Genomic DNA, 12,464 nt, shown 5'->3' on the forward strand with positions numbered 1-12,464 from the left:
TTCTTTCATCAAATATACCCATGTGGCTTGACTTAAATCATCGAGAATGGTTAGGAAATAGTGTGCCCTGGAAAAGGACTTGGTATGATAAGGACCCCAAATATCAAAATGTAATAATTCAAAAATAAATGTAGCTTGTTTATCGCTTAGTGGAAAAGACGATCGTGCTTGTTTTGAATGGTGATATGCATCACAAATATTCTTATGTTTTTTATTGAAAAAAATAGTTAGAATCATACTCATGACTTGAAAAGATGGATGACCTAGCCTTTGGTGCTATGTATCGGCGATTGTCATGGTTTCAGTATAAGCACCCGCGCAAACGCCCCACAGACTTGATACAATAGACTCCCCTTTGTAACTCACCCACTCTAATCAACTTCCTTAAGGTTAGGTCCTATAAAAAACATCGAGAATAGAAATATGTCAGATAACAATTTAAATCGGTAGTAAGCTTGCCAATTGAATTAGATTACACGAGAAATTAGGAATGTGTAACACGTCATGTAAAATCAGATTAGTCCCAATTTGTACATTCCCGTATATCTTAGAATGTGAGACGCTGCCATCTGCTGTAGTAATAAGATAAGGTCTGTGGATTCATGTTCAGTTGGTTAAAAATACAAGTTGCCCTGCCATGTGCTCGGAGGCACTTGAATCAAGAATCCATGTACCATAATTACCTATAATAGCACATTCTAGTGGCTCGGTTTCAAGGTTCGGCTTGAAAGAGCTGAGAAGTCCGAGGAGTTGTTAAATTTCTATCTCGATCAGTTGACGTGAGCCGCCACTGATTTGAGCCGCATCAATAGCCCCGCCTTGCGCTGCATAAGCCACCGCCCCTCTACTAGAGCTGCCCTTTGGTTGTTGCTTGCTATGTCTATTCCTGCTAATATTGGCGCTCTTCTTGCCCGAGACATCACGGTGTGGCTTCCAATGATCGGGATAGTCAATGAGCTAGTAATAGCAGGTCCTTGTATGCCCTATCTTGCCACAATGATCACACTGTGTTTTTTCATCCCGACTAGCCCCTCGAGTAGCGTGGAATCTAACAACCACCTCCTTAGACTCGCGGTCGTAAAAGAAGGCTCGTTGATGTTCCTCGTGCATTATCAAAGCGTATACTTGGTTTATTACGGGGAGCCAATCCGTAATAAGGATTTAGGATAGAATGGTACCGAAGGTCTCCACATTGAGACTCATTAAAAACTGATGGATCTTCTCGACTTCTTTCTCCTTCATGTACCGTTGGGCTGCCTCACACGCACAGGAAAATAGGTTCTAAGTAGTCATCGAGTTTGTCCCACAAACACTTGAGGGCCATGAAATATTCAGTCACGGACTTTCCCTCTTGTTATAGAAGACTTAGCTAGGTCTTGATGTGATGCACTTATGGTGCATTGCCTTGGAAATAACGCTGCTTCAACTTCTCCAATATGGCCTTGGTGTCACTCGATGTGATGGTATTCTGCAGAGGTTTGTCCAGCGAATTGCAGATCTATGCCACTACCATGTTATTGTAAATAATCTACTAATGATGGTTTGGGTCATCAATTCCCAATTTTTGGATAGAGCCATCCACTAACCCAAGCTTGTTTTTCACCATCAAAGCATGTCGAATTGTTTGTGACCATCCCGCATAATTGTCCCTTGTGAGCAGCTGTGTGGTCAGCATCATTCCCGTATGATCATATGGGTGGACTTAAAAAGGGGAGGAGATGGCCAAAATTTGGATATTTTGTTCGGCGACTATGGTTGGTGTTTGATGACGGCTAAGGTTGGTTAGGGTTTCGTGGTTCAGACAAAGCTCTGGTACCATAAAGCTCTAGCAGTGTAAGCAGAGTACCGTTCTATGCCCGTCACCACCAGCGAACTCGTCTGGCTCCGCAACCTACTTTCATCTCTTGGTGTGCGCCACTCAGGTCATATTCGTTTATATTGTGACAATTAATCTGCTTTACACATTTCTACTAATCCTGTATTCCATGAATGGACTAAGCACATCTAGGTTGTCTGTCACTTTGTTCATGAACATATTTAGTCTTACGAGCTTACTGCTGACTATGTGCATACCAAGTTACATCTTGCTGATATCTTCACGAGGGCATTGGGTAGCAATCGTTTCCACTTTTTTTTTTTCGCAAGTTGGGCATTCACGATCTTCATGTTCCAACTTAGGAGGGAGTATTAAGAAACAGATTCATCATTATATTAATTAGCTGTCATTGGTTGTAATTATGTTGTTATTTGTAACATTTTAGGAGATAGCATGATTTCAGACTTGATATTAGGGAGTAAATTAGGAAACTAATTTGTTGTCTCTTTTCTATTTATTCTCTTGTTATTCTATGATTACTCAATACATGAGAAAACCTTGAATTCATTTTTGAGTCCAATATTGCGATAGTAGATTGTTTTCTTTGTGAGAACATTCCTATAGGGTCTTTAAGACTACTCTTGTTATAAAAGCCTCCCATTACTTATCGATATTCAGTGGAAGCTCTTTCAAATACCATAACCCATTGTCAAGTCCAATGCTGCAGTGGTAGACTGTTCTCCCTGTGAAGGCCTCCCTAGTGCCTCTTAAGACTCTCACTTAAGTGAGTGGAAGCTCTCTCTCATCCAGCATTGTCAGGCCACACTCTTTGGTCGAAAGACTTCGCCGGTGGTCAGATCTACACACCGGCACCGGCGACGGCATCGGCATCGGCACCGACACCGGCACCGGCACCGGCAGACAGCTTCTCTCCTCCGGCACCGGTAACGGCTAGATCTCTCCTCTGACGACTTCTTCCCTCCGGCACCGGCAGCAGATAGATCTATCCTCCGGCGATCGCACTGTTGATTAGGTGTGTTCTTCTTTCTTGTTTTTGCTGGATCAGGTTCCAGAGGTTATGACTTTTTTTTTCTGAATGGATTTGTTATAGCAATCAGGTTTTTTCTTTTTGGTGCCATCCTCACTGCTTGATCTGCAGATTTTATTGCTTTTTGCTTTAATTTGTGTTTTCGTTTTTTTGAGATTTAAAAATTGAGGTTTTTTTAATCATCGTGTGGTTTAAGACTTTAATCAGATCTTATTTTTATTTGTTGAAATCATATGATGAAATCTTTTGTATGTAAACGACTTTGAGTTCTTTGTATGTTTGTGAATGGTGGAGTGTTTAATTAATTTGTTGTTTTCTTTTTTTTTAAAGAAATGCTTTGCAAATCTGCTTTACTTGGATGTAAACATTGGCTGCCGATCTTGTTATTTGTGTTTGTAAGCTTTAAAATTATGATGATGTTCCCATGCAATTGGTGTGGAAGACTTGATTAGGAATGCTGTGTTGAGGACCTTCAGGCTAAAGCTAAGATATTTGTTCATTTATGTCATCCAATGTTATCTAATCTTGGGGTTTTATTTTTATTTTTTATTTAATTTATTTTTTGGTCATATTGTGGGTTTGAAGTTTGACCATGACTTGGTTTACTGTTAGTTATTTGATGCACACTATGAATATTGGAATGTACGGTTTTGATCATTATGATTTGGCATCTTCTCTATTGATCATAATGCTTGTTTAGAATTGAGGATTAGAGGGGGGGTTTGGTTATTGGTAATGGTTAAGATTAGTTCAAGCTAATAACATTGGTATAATCCTTCTTTAATATAATTAATACTTATCTCAGTGCTAGAAGAACTCATTTTAATATAATCCTGAAGGTATAAAATTAATACTCATCAATCTCATTTTATTCTTGACAGTCTTCTACATTAAAATTTCTTTGCATTAAAATATTCTCCTTGACAATTCTCTGCATTAAAATGAGATAATCAAAATATAGTTTGTGATTGATTCTTGTTATACATAAACAGCAAGCAATTTTGTAACTTGGGCATGCATTATTACAAGCTCTGACAATACCTCAACTGGTTGATGATTATTGGAATATTGAGCAAAAACCAATATAAACACAAGCGTGGACATTGTGTTCGTCATATAATTAATACTCATCTCAGTGCTAAAAGAACTCATTACATATACTATTTGTAAATTAATTACAAGATTAGTTCTTTTTCTTGCTAAGCTACCTTTCACAGCAAAAACTAGGAAGTTTTTTTTTTTATTAGAGGAAAAGAAAAAGCATATATATATACACCCATGAAAATAAGTGCATGTTGAAAATAATTACAAGATTAGTTCTTTTTGTAAATAAGTTTTTTTATTAGGCCTAGTTGGTTTGAAAAACTTTAGCCATTTGAATGCCCTTTTAATTAAGTGCATGTTTGCAGGCGTTAATTCTTTATGTGGTTGAGGCTCAAACATGCATGTTGATTAGTTGCGTAGGGAGAGCTCTTTTGGAATGTTGTATTTAATTTTATTTTTAATTAGTTTATTTTTTAGTGACATTTTTTTAATAAATATGACACTTATGGTAATATACAAAAAATCTTTCTATGTCAATAGGTTTATAATGGCCAATGACAATCTATCCGAATTAATCCACATCGACATCCCTGTGTTGATAATCATGGTCGTCATTTCAATCATGTTATCTAACCGACAAAGACGACATATGCTACCTCGAGAACCTTCCTTCGTTAGAGATATTCATCGAAACGCACACATGGCCCGAATATTAGATGGAGGCATGCATAATTGTGTTGAATATATACGAATGTCTAAGGATACGTTTCTCAGACTTTGCACTATATTAAGGGAGCATGGTCACTTGAGGGATACCATCCACGTCGCTATTGAGGAACAAGTGGCACTTTTTTTACACATAGTCGGGCACCATGCAAAAAACAGAGCAATTAAAATTGATTTTATTAGATCAGGTGCGACAGTGAGCAGATATTTTAATGATGTCCTCCAAGCTATTTGTAGCATCCGACATTTGTTTGTGAAACAACCGGGGACATCAATACACCCTGATATAGAATCCAACCCCAATTTTTATCCTTTTTTCAAGGTGTGATGTATTTCTTTCCCATTAAATTCAAATTAGTAATTATTTTATCCGGCCATCCTAATTAACTTTTAGCTCTCAGGATTGCATTGGATTTGTTGATGGCACTCATATAGATGCAAGGGTAAGTGCAGATCTCATGAGTAAATTTCGGGGTCGCAAGGGCATCACACAAAACGTACTTGCCGCATGTGATTTGGATTTAAAATTTATCTACGCCCTTGCCGGTTGGGAAGGTTCGGCAAATGACTATTTAGTTTTGAAAGATGCATTATCACGACCACCACCATATGGATTGCATATACCTCTAGGTTTAATAATATAACACATGTTATATTTTTCATATATTCTTTTATAAAATGAAACTCAATATCTTTACTATTTAATGCTAGGAAAATACTACCTTGTTGATGCCGGGTACACAACAACACATGGTTTCATATCTCCTTACCGAAAAGTAAGGTACCATTTACGAGAACAAGCAGGCTGTAGACCCCAAAATGCGAAGGAATTATTCAATCTTCGGCATTCTCAACTTAGAACAAGAATAGAAAGAGCATTTGGGATTTTAAAGAATCGATTTAGGATTTTAGACTCAAGGCCATTCTATCCTTTCAAAACACAAGTGGACATTGTTCTTGGTTGTTGTGTGCTACATAATTTTGTAAGGGAGGTTGATCCGGATGACATTGTGGGACAAGAACACATACGAGATGAAGATGAAAAACTCATAAATGAGAGACCTAATATCTTAGGTGAACGATGTCAGCAACAAGCTCAATGGATGGAACTCCGTGAGAAAATTAAAGATGACATGTGGCATGACTATGTATCAAGCGGTCGTGTCTTCGGGGCATCATTATGAAAACTCTTATTTAGATGTATCTTTAATATTTGTTTTGTTTCGTGTTGTAGTAAATTTTTGGTGGTAGTGAAACTTTTATGTTTGAATTAAATGGTTTGCTTATTCATTACTTGATAGATGGATTTTTTCCTCAATTTGGTAATAATGTATATTTCGTTATTGTTGTAGAATGAACAATACTGAAGGTGTACAGGGTGAGAAGCGAAAAGGAACGCCAAACAAAAGATGGACAAAAGAAATGGATAATGTCTTGATACCATTACTTGCAGACATGGCAAGAAGTGGCTTAAAAGTTGACAAATCCTTCAAACGTCAGGCATTTGTAGAAGCAGCTAATGTTGTGAATAGTAGTTTCCCTGCCGCTTGTATGTTTGCCGATAATGTGGAGAATCACATGCGAACTTTAAAACAAAAATATCAAGACATTAAAAAGCTTATGAACCTCAGTGGTGTTGGATGGAATGATACAGAGAAGAAGTTGGTGCTATAAGATGAGACCTATCGTACATATGTGGAGGTATGCTTGTTTTGTTTATTTATTATGTTTGACATGATTATTAACACTATTATTAACTTCATTATCATTTTTGTTACATAGGGACAACCAAAAGCTAAGGAATATTTAAACAAGCCTATACCCTTTTTTGATGAGCTACGTTTGGTTGCTGGAGATGATCACGCTACTGGTGATTATGCACGGACCATCTTTGACCAATTTGGTGGTACACCAGGTGAGGATGAGAGTGCACCTCCACTTAATACACCATTAGACGGCGAACCTATGGAAACAGAAAATCAAAGACACGAAACATTAAGGTCTTCTACGAATAAGACCACTGCTAGGGCTACTCGTAGAACAAGGACTAATGGTGAAAATGGTTTAGGAGAAAACATTGGTGAAAAGATAGGTGAGTTGGTGGCATCAATAGATAGGAATAGGAAAAGGGCATGGAAAGAAAAACTTGCCGATGTGTTGTGGGATATGGAAGGTTGTAGTGACGATGACATGGAAATGGTCTACAATAAGTTAATCGACAACAAAAAAGAGGCCGAGAACTTCTACTTGAGGAAGCCATCTCTCCGAAAAAAATGGGTAGATAATTTTATTGCTTCCATGAGAAATTCTAGCCCTTGAGGAGATCATCATACTAGGTATGTATTTTTGGTTTCTTGTCATACAACCAAAATTGTTTTATTAAAAACCTAAATACTTAATGAGTTCTTTATTGTCTTTGTCATGAATGTGTAGGTTGTTCTTTGGAGTGGTGGATGGCATAAGTTGTTCTTTGAAGTGATGGATGGCAAATAGTTTTGTTGAAGGAAGTGAATCTTGAATGAGACAATTACTATTTTGGTTTATATTTGTAAGAATGTTGTATGGATTTTATGTTTGACATGCATTGTTATGTTTTTTTTTGTATGGATTTGGATTATGTACTTGTTCAAAATATTTCATGTGTTGTTGGTTGCATGTTTTTTTTTTGTATGGATTTGGATTATGTACTTGTGAGCTCAAAATATTTCATGTGTTGTTGGTTGCATGTTTTTTTTTTATGGATTTGGATTATATTTGTTTTTTGTTTGGTGGTCAAATTTCATGAGTTGTTTCATGATTGTTTTCTCCATTATTATTATTTTTTATGTTTGAGATTTTAATTACTTGGTTAAGCATTAGAAATTATTATTTGTGATATGATATATGTGGATAGAAATGCATCCTTTGTGACAACAAAAGAAGTTGATGAAGTCTTGCAAGGAGAAGGGGATTGTGATCATTGTCTACTCTTGAAGGATATGACCATGTTTGGGAAAACAATGATTATTTTTAAAAAAAATAAATTCATATTAAAATAAATAAAATTAAAATATTTACACAATAAAGAACATTATTAAAATTTAATAAAAATGTTTAACATCAAAATATATGACCATATATAATTATTTAAACTTGTGGGTTTAAAAATTAAAATATAATATAAAACATAAAAATTCATTTAAATTTAAAAATATTTGATTTTGTAAAAATATAAAGTTTTGGTGATTTTAATTATAATTTTATTATAAATTTTTTTTTCATGCACTTCTCTCACTTTCGTTGAAATGAACATGTTGTGGAAGTCATTGGGGAAGTGACATCACTTACACCGAAATGAACGCAGGAAGTGAGAAACTTGGCACTTCATGGAAGTGGCACTTTCTGCAAAATGAACATAGGAAGTGGTGGAAGTCATATCACTTCCACCACTTCAGGGAAGTGACACTTCCCTCACTTCCCCCACTTCCTCCCAGTTCCCCTGAAATGAACGCCCCCTGAGTGAATATTTTCTTAAAGACCTTGAATTTATTTGTTGAGTCTAATATAGTAGTAGACTGCTTTTTTATGAAAACCTCCTCACTCCCTCTTGAGATTCACAGGTTTATGGAGATCTTTTGTTAAAAACTTTTGAATGATACTAATACTCTCGTGTTAACAAAACAGGAATTCTCTTAAATGACAAGGAGAAAAGAAATGCCATCAACTAGTGGAAGGAAAAAGGCTCTCCAAACATTAAAAAAAGGTGTTTTAAATAAAATGATGAAAAAAATGACATTTTTTTTCCAGCCATAATGAAGAAAGAGGTTTCACAAGTATAAAAATGTTGAAGTCCTTAAATATATATATTTTTAAAAAACCAAGGGGTTATATGCCAAAAATACTCATTTTTAGCAAGCTTTGCCACCTTAAAATATAAAGAATTTACTTGTCACATCTCATTTTTTAGGTAGAATACCCAAATTGATCCCTGTATTATTTGAAATGTGCCATTTTAGTCCCTCTCGTTTTATTTGCCCTTACAAGATCCTTTTATTGTTTCAAAGAGTAAAATCAAGTCCCGATCTTAACGGACATGTGATTTTCCGTCCATAAAAGCTGACATGGCGTTTATATATATATATTTTATTAATAAAATATTATTTCCACCATCATGTCATGTGCTGGTTTTGTCACCGACTCTTCCCGTGCCTCCATTTCTACAATTAAAAAAACAATGAAGAAAGGGAGAGATGGGAAGAGAGAGGATAGTTTTCAAAGATTCCTATTGTAACCAACTGACGATGAAGAACATTCTGATCGGCGTGGCGACGGAGCTCCGGGCGAGGAAAACATGCAAGATAGTTTGAATCGGAGTTTCCAATTTAGCTAGTGTTTTTTTTCTCGCTTTTAGTACTAAAAATCGTTTGGCTTGGTTTTGAGATGCAGGACTTGGGAGGCTAAAGAGGAAGGTGCGCAGCTGAGAATAGATGGACGTGTGAGTGATGTGAGCAATGTTGAGCGGTGGGCAGAGTTGTTTTGCTCATCACCAGGCGGTGAGGGTAGAGGGAAATGACACGTGAGGAGTGGGATACTTGAATGGGCTCTCCGCCTTTGTGTTGTGGGTTTTGAGCTCTTGTTTGCGCAGGCGTTTGATGTTGATAACTAAGTTTGTTCATAACCAATTGAGAAGAAGAGATCCCTCTCTTTCTTTCTAGTCTCTCTCCATCTCTTTCTCTTCTCTCTTTTCAGTCATCCATGTATGTGTTTATATGTGAAGGAAGGAACATGGTGTGGTTTGATATGGATGAAAATAATTCTAATGTTTCATGCTTGATGTTTTTTTCTTTTTTTCTTTTTTTTTCTCTTTCGTTTTTTTTTAATGTTTCATGCCATATGTCTGAATTTGAATGGTGAATTTTGGCATGAGCATATTGGCGACGGCGGTTGTGGATGCAGAATTGCGGTCGCCAACGGTGACTACGATTGCGTTGCCGACAGTGACGGCGGTTAATGATGGCGACGAAGGGGGTATCCTTAGTGTGCATGAAGAGCCATCCTATGTGTAGAGAAAATTTGGCTGATATTTCTTGCGCGATGACGGCGGCGATGACGGCCATCACGACTGCAACGATGAAACCATGGCAACGACGCCAGCGGGTGGGACGATGATGATGGTTTTAGCGTTGGATAAAAATTAATTTAAAAGTTAATTTTCATTTAAATTTTGGATCTTATCCAAATTTGACCCAGATTAGGTTTTTCAAAATTTAAGAAATAATATTTTAATAATATATTATATATAAGCGCCATGTCAGCTTTTATGGACGGAAAACCACATGTCCGTTAAGGTCGGGACTTGATTTTACTCTTTGAAACAATAAAAGGATCTTGTAAGGGCAAATAAAACGAGAGGGACTAAAAAGGCACATTTCAAATAATACAGGGATCAATTTGGGTATTCTACCCATTTTTTATTGGTTGCCACAAGAACTTTTGATGTTTCAACTTTGGCTAAAATAACTTCTTTACATTTGTTTTAATAAATTGTTTTTATAATATATCATAAAATTAGATATATAATTAATCTTAATAAATAAATCATCTTTTCAATTATTTTTATTTAAATTTAAAATTTATTTTCATATTTTATATATAATAATACGATGATATGCAATACAAAATATGCACTTATGGAAACTTAGGTAAAAAAAGAAAAAAAATGTTATTTTAATAAAATCAAACACAAAAAAATTGTTTTAGGCGGCTTAGCTAAATTAAAATTAAAAGAGGGGTGGTGATATAAAAACTCAGAGGCTGGAAATGAATTTCACTTTTTTCTTGGGGTTGAAATGTAAAATATCTTTATTTTTCTTTGCTACCTATGTGTATATATATATATATATATATATATATTTATATGTGTATATATGTACATATATTTGTTTTCTTGGAGCGAGGGAAAGGTCAATGGTGGTCGGATCGATCATCGGAAACCCTCTCGCTGTGCAAGGCCTTCCGCCGGAGACGAAGATGGTGGCCATCCCCTTGAAATGTCTGCCGGCCAAGATGGAGACCTCGTCATCAATGATCGATGCTCATTGAGGTATATATCTTGTTGAATTCCTTCTTGTTTGTTGGAGTGTTTGTAGGAATTCTTGTGTGGATTGAGGACGAGAAGGAGATCAAGAAAACGGATGCAATGTAGCTCGAGATCAATCCCTCTTGAAATCCTCATCACCATCTAAACCCTCACTATCGATTCACTTGTTGTTTTTATTTTTTTAATTTTTTTAATTTTATGGCTATTTTTTTTTCTTCTTTTTCATGTTTACTCTTTGTTTGATTGTAGACCAGAAACATCGTCTGAGATTATCGGGGAATGATGATTTTGTATTTCAAAGAAGTAATTTTTCAGTTTGAGGTATTCTTGATTTGAAATTCTTCTGTATTGATCATGATGTGTCTCAGTTTCTCTTCTTAATTTGTTATTGATTATTGGAGAGACAATGTGAATTCTTGCAGAGATTGATGGAGAGAAGGAGGTAAAGAGGAGGGATGCAATGTAATTCAAGAAGCATCCCTTTTGAAATATGGGGCACCATCTTTGATTTGTTTTGATTGTGTCTGTTTAAACCATTGTCATTGATTAATTTGTTATGTTTTTTTCCTTTTAATCTATTTAAAAATTTTACTCTTTGTTTGGCTTTAGGGCTGAAACAAAGAAGTTGGCATGGGAGATGATTACTTTTAATTATGATTCCAGTCCTGTTAGTGTCAATGAGGGATGATGCTGATGTATTCTCTTGATTTGAGTTTCTCTTCTACTGATCATAAGGTGTTCGTTTCATGAGGTATCCGTTCTTGAATTTGTTCTTGATTATTGGAGAGATGTATGAATTACTGTGTAGATTAACGTCTAGAAGGAGACAAAGAAGAGGGGTGCAATGTAGCTCGAGATAAATCCTTCTTGAGATCCTCATAACCATCACCAATTTGTTATGCGTGCGTCCATCTAGATTCTAGACCCTCGCTATTTATTCATTGGTTCTGTCTTTAATGTTTACTCTTGGTTTGATTGTAGGATGGGAATGACAGATAGTGTTGTATCTCAAGGAATATTTTCAGTTTGAGGTATTTTTGATATGTGTTTCTCTTTTATCAATCATGATTGCCTATTTCATGAAGTATTTCTTCTTCAATAATTCTAATTTATGAGTGTGTCCATCTAAACCCTTGCATTGATTCTTTTTTTATCTTGTTAATGCTTACTTTTTGTTTGGTTGTAGGATGGAAATGAAGAAGTTGGTGTGGAAGAAGATCTTCTTCAATTATAATTTCAAGTGCCATTAGCATCAATTAGAGATGATGTTGTATCTCAAGGAAGTAATTTTTCCAGTTTGAGGTATTTTTGATTTGAGTTTTTCTTCTATACGTCATGATGTGTTCCATGCATTCAATCATTCAATGTGTCTATTGCTAAGTCATGCACAAGATCTTGGTTATGTTATATCTAATTTTTTTCCTGTGCATCTAATAGTTCAATGTGTCTATTGTTAAGTCATGCAGAAGATCTTGGTTATGTTATATATAACTTTTTTCCTGTGCATCTAATAGTTCAATGTGTCTATTGTTAAGTCATGCACAAGATCTTGGTTGTGTTATATCTAAAATGTTCTTTCTGGCATTTAATGTTGTTGAGTCTTATTCATGGAAATTTATCTTATAATGCATATTAGATAAGTAAAGTTGTATAACTATGTGATTTTCGAACAGCTATGCAAAGTTGAATAATTTTTCAGCTAGAAAACTTGTGATTTTATTTGCTAAAGGAATGCAGAAGTTGTTATAATT

General features: G+C 35.6%; 1 long non-coding RNA gene across 1 annotated transcript; it reads left to right on the top strand.

Annotated features, from left to right (window-relative positions):
* The first annotated feature begins 10,556 nt into the window (after positions 1-10,556).
* Positions 10,557-12,235, top strand: LOC120272447. The gene is made up of 5 exons (XR_005540203.1): positions 10,557-10,716; positions 10,963-11,034; positions 11,136-11,615; positions 11,695-11,744; positions 11,900-12,235. It is a non-coding gene; the product is annotated as an uncharacterized LOC120272447 (long non-coding RNA).
* The last annotated feature ends 229 nt before the right edge of the window (positions 12,236-12,464 follow it).

Source organism: Dioscorea cayenensis, chromosome 11, assembly GCF_009730915.1.
Source record: "Dioscorea cayenensis subsp. rotundata cultivar TDr96_F1 chromosome 11, TDr96_F1_v2_PseudoChromosome.rev07_lg8_w22 25.fasta, whole genome shotgun sequence".
Classification (NCBI taxonomy): domain Eukaryota; kingdom Viridiplantae; phylum Streptophyta; class Magnoliopsida; order Dioscoreales; family Dioscoreaceae; genus Dioscorea; species Dioscorea cayenensis.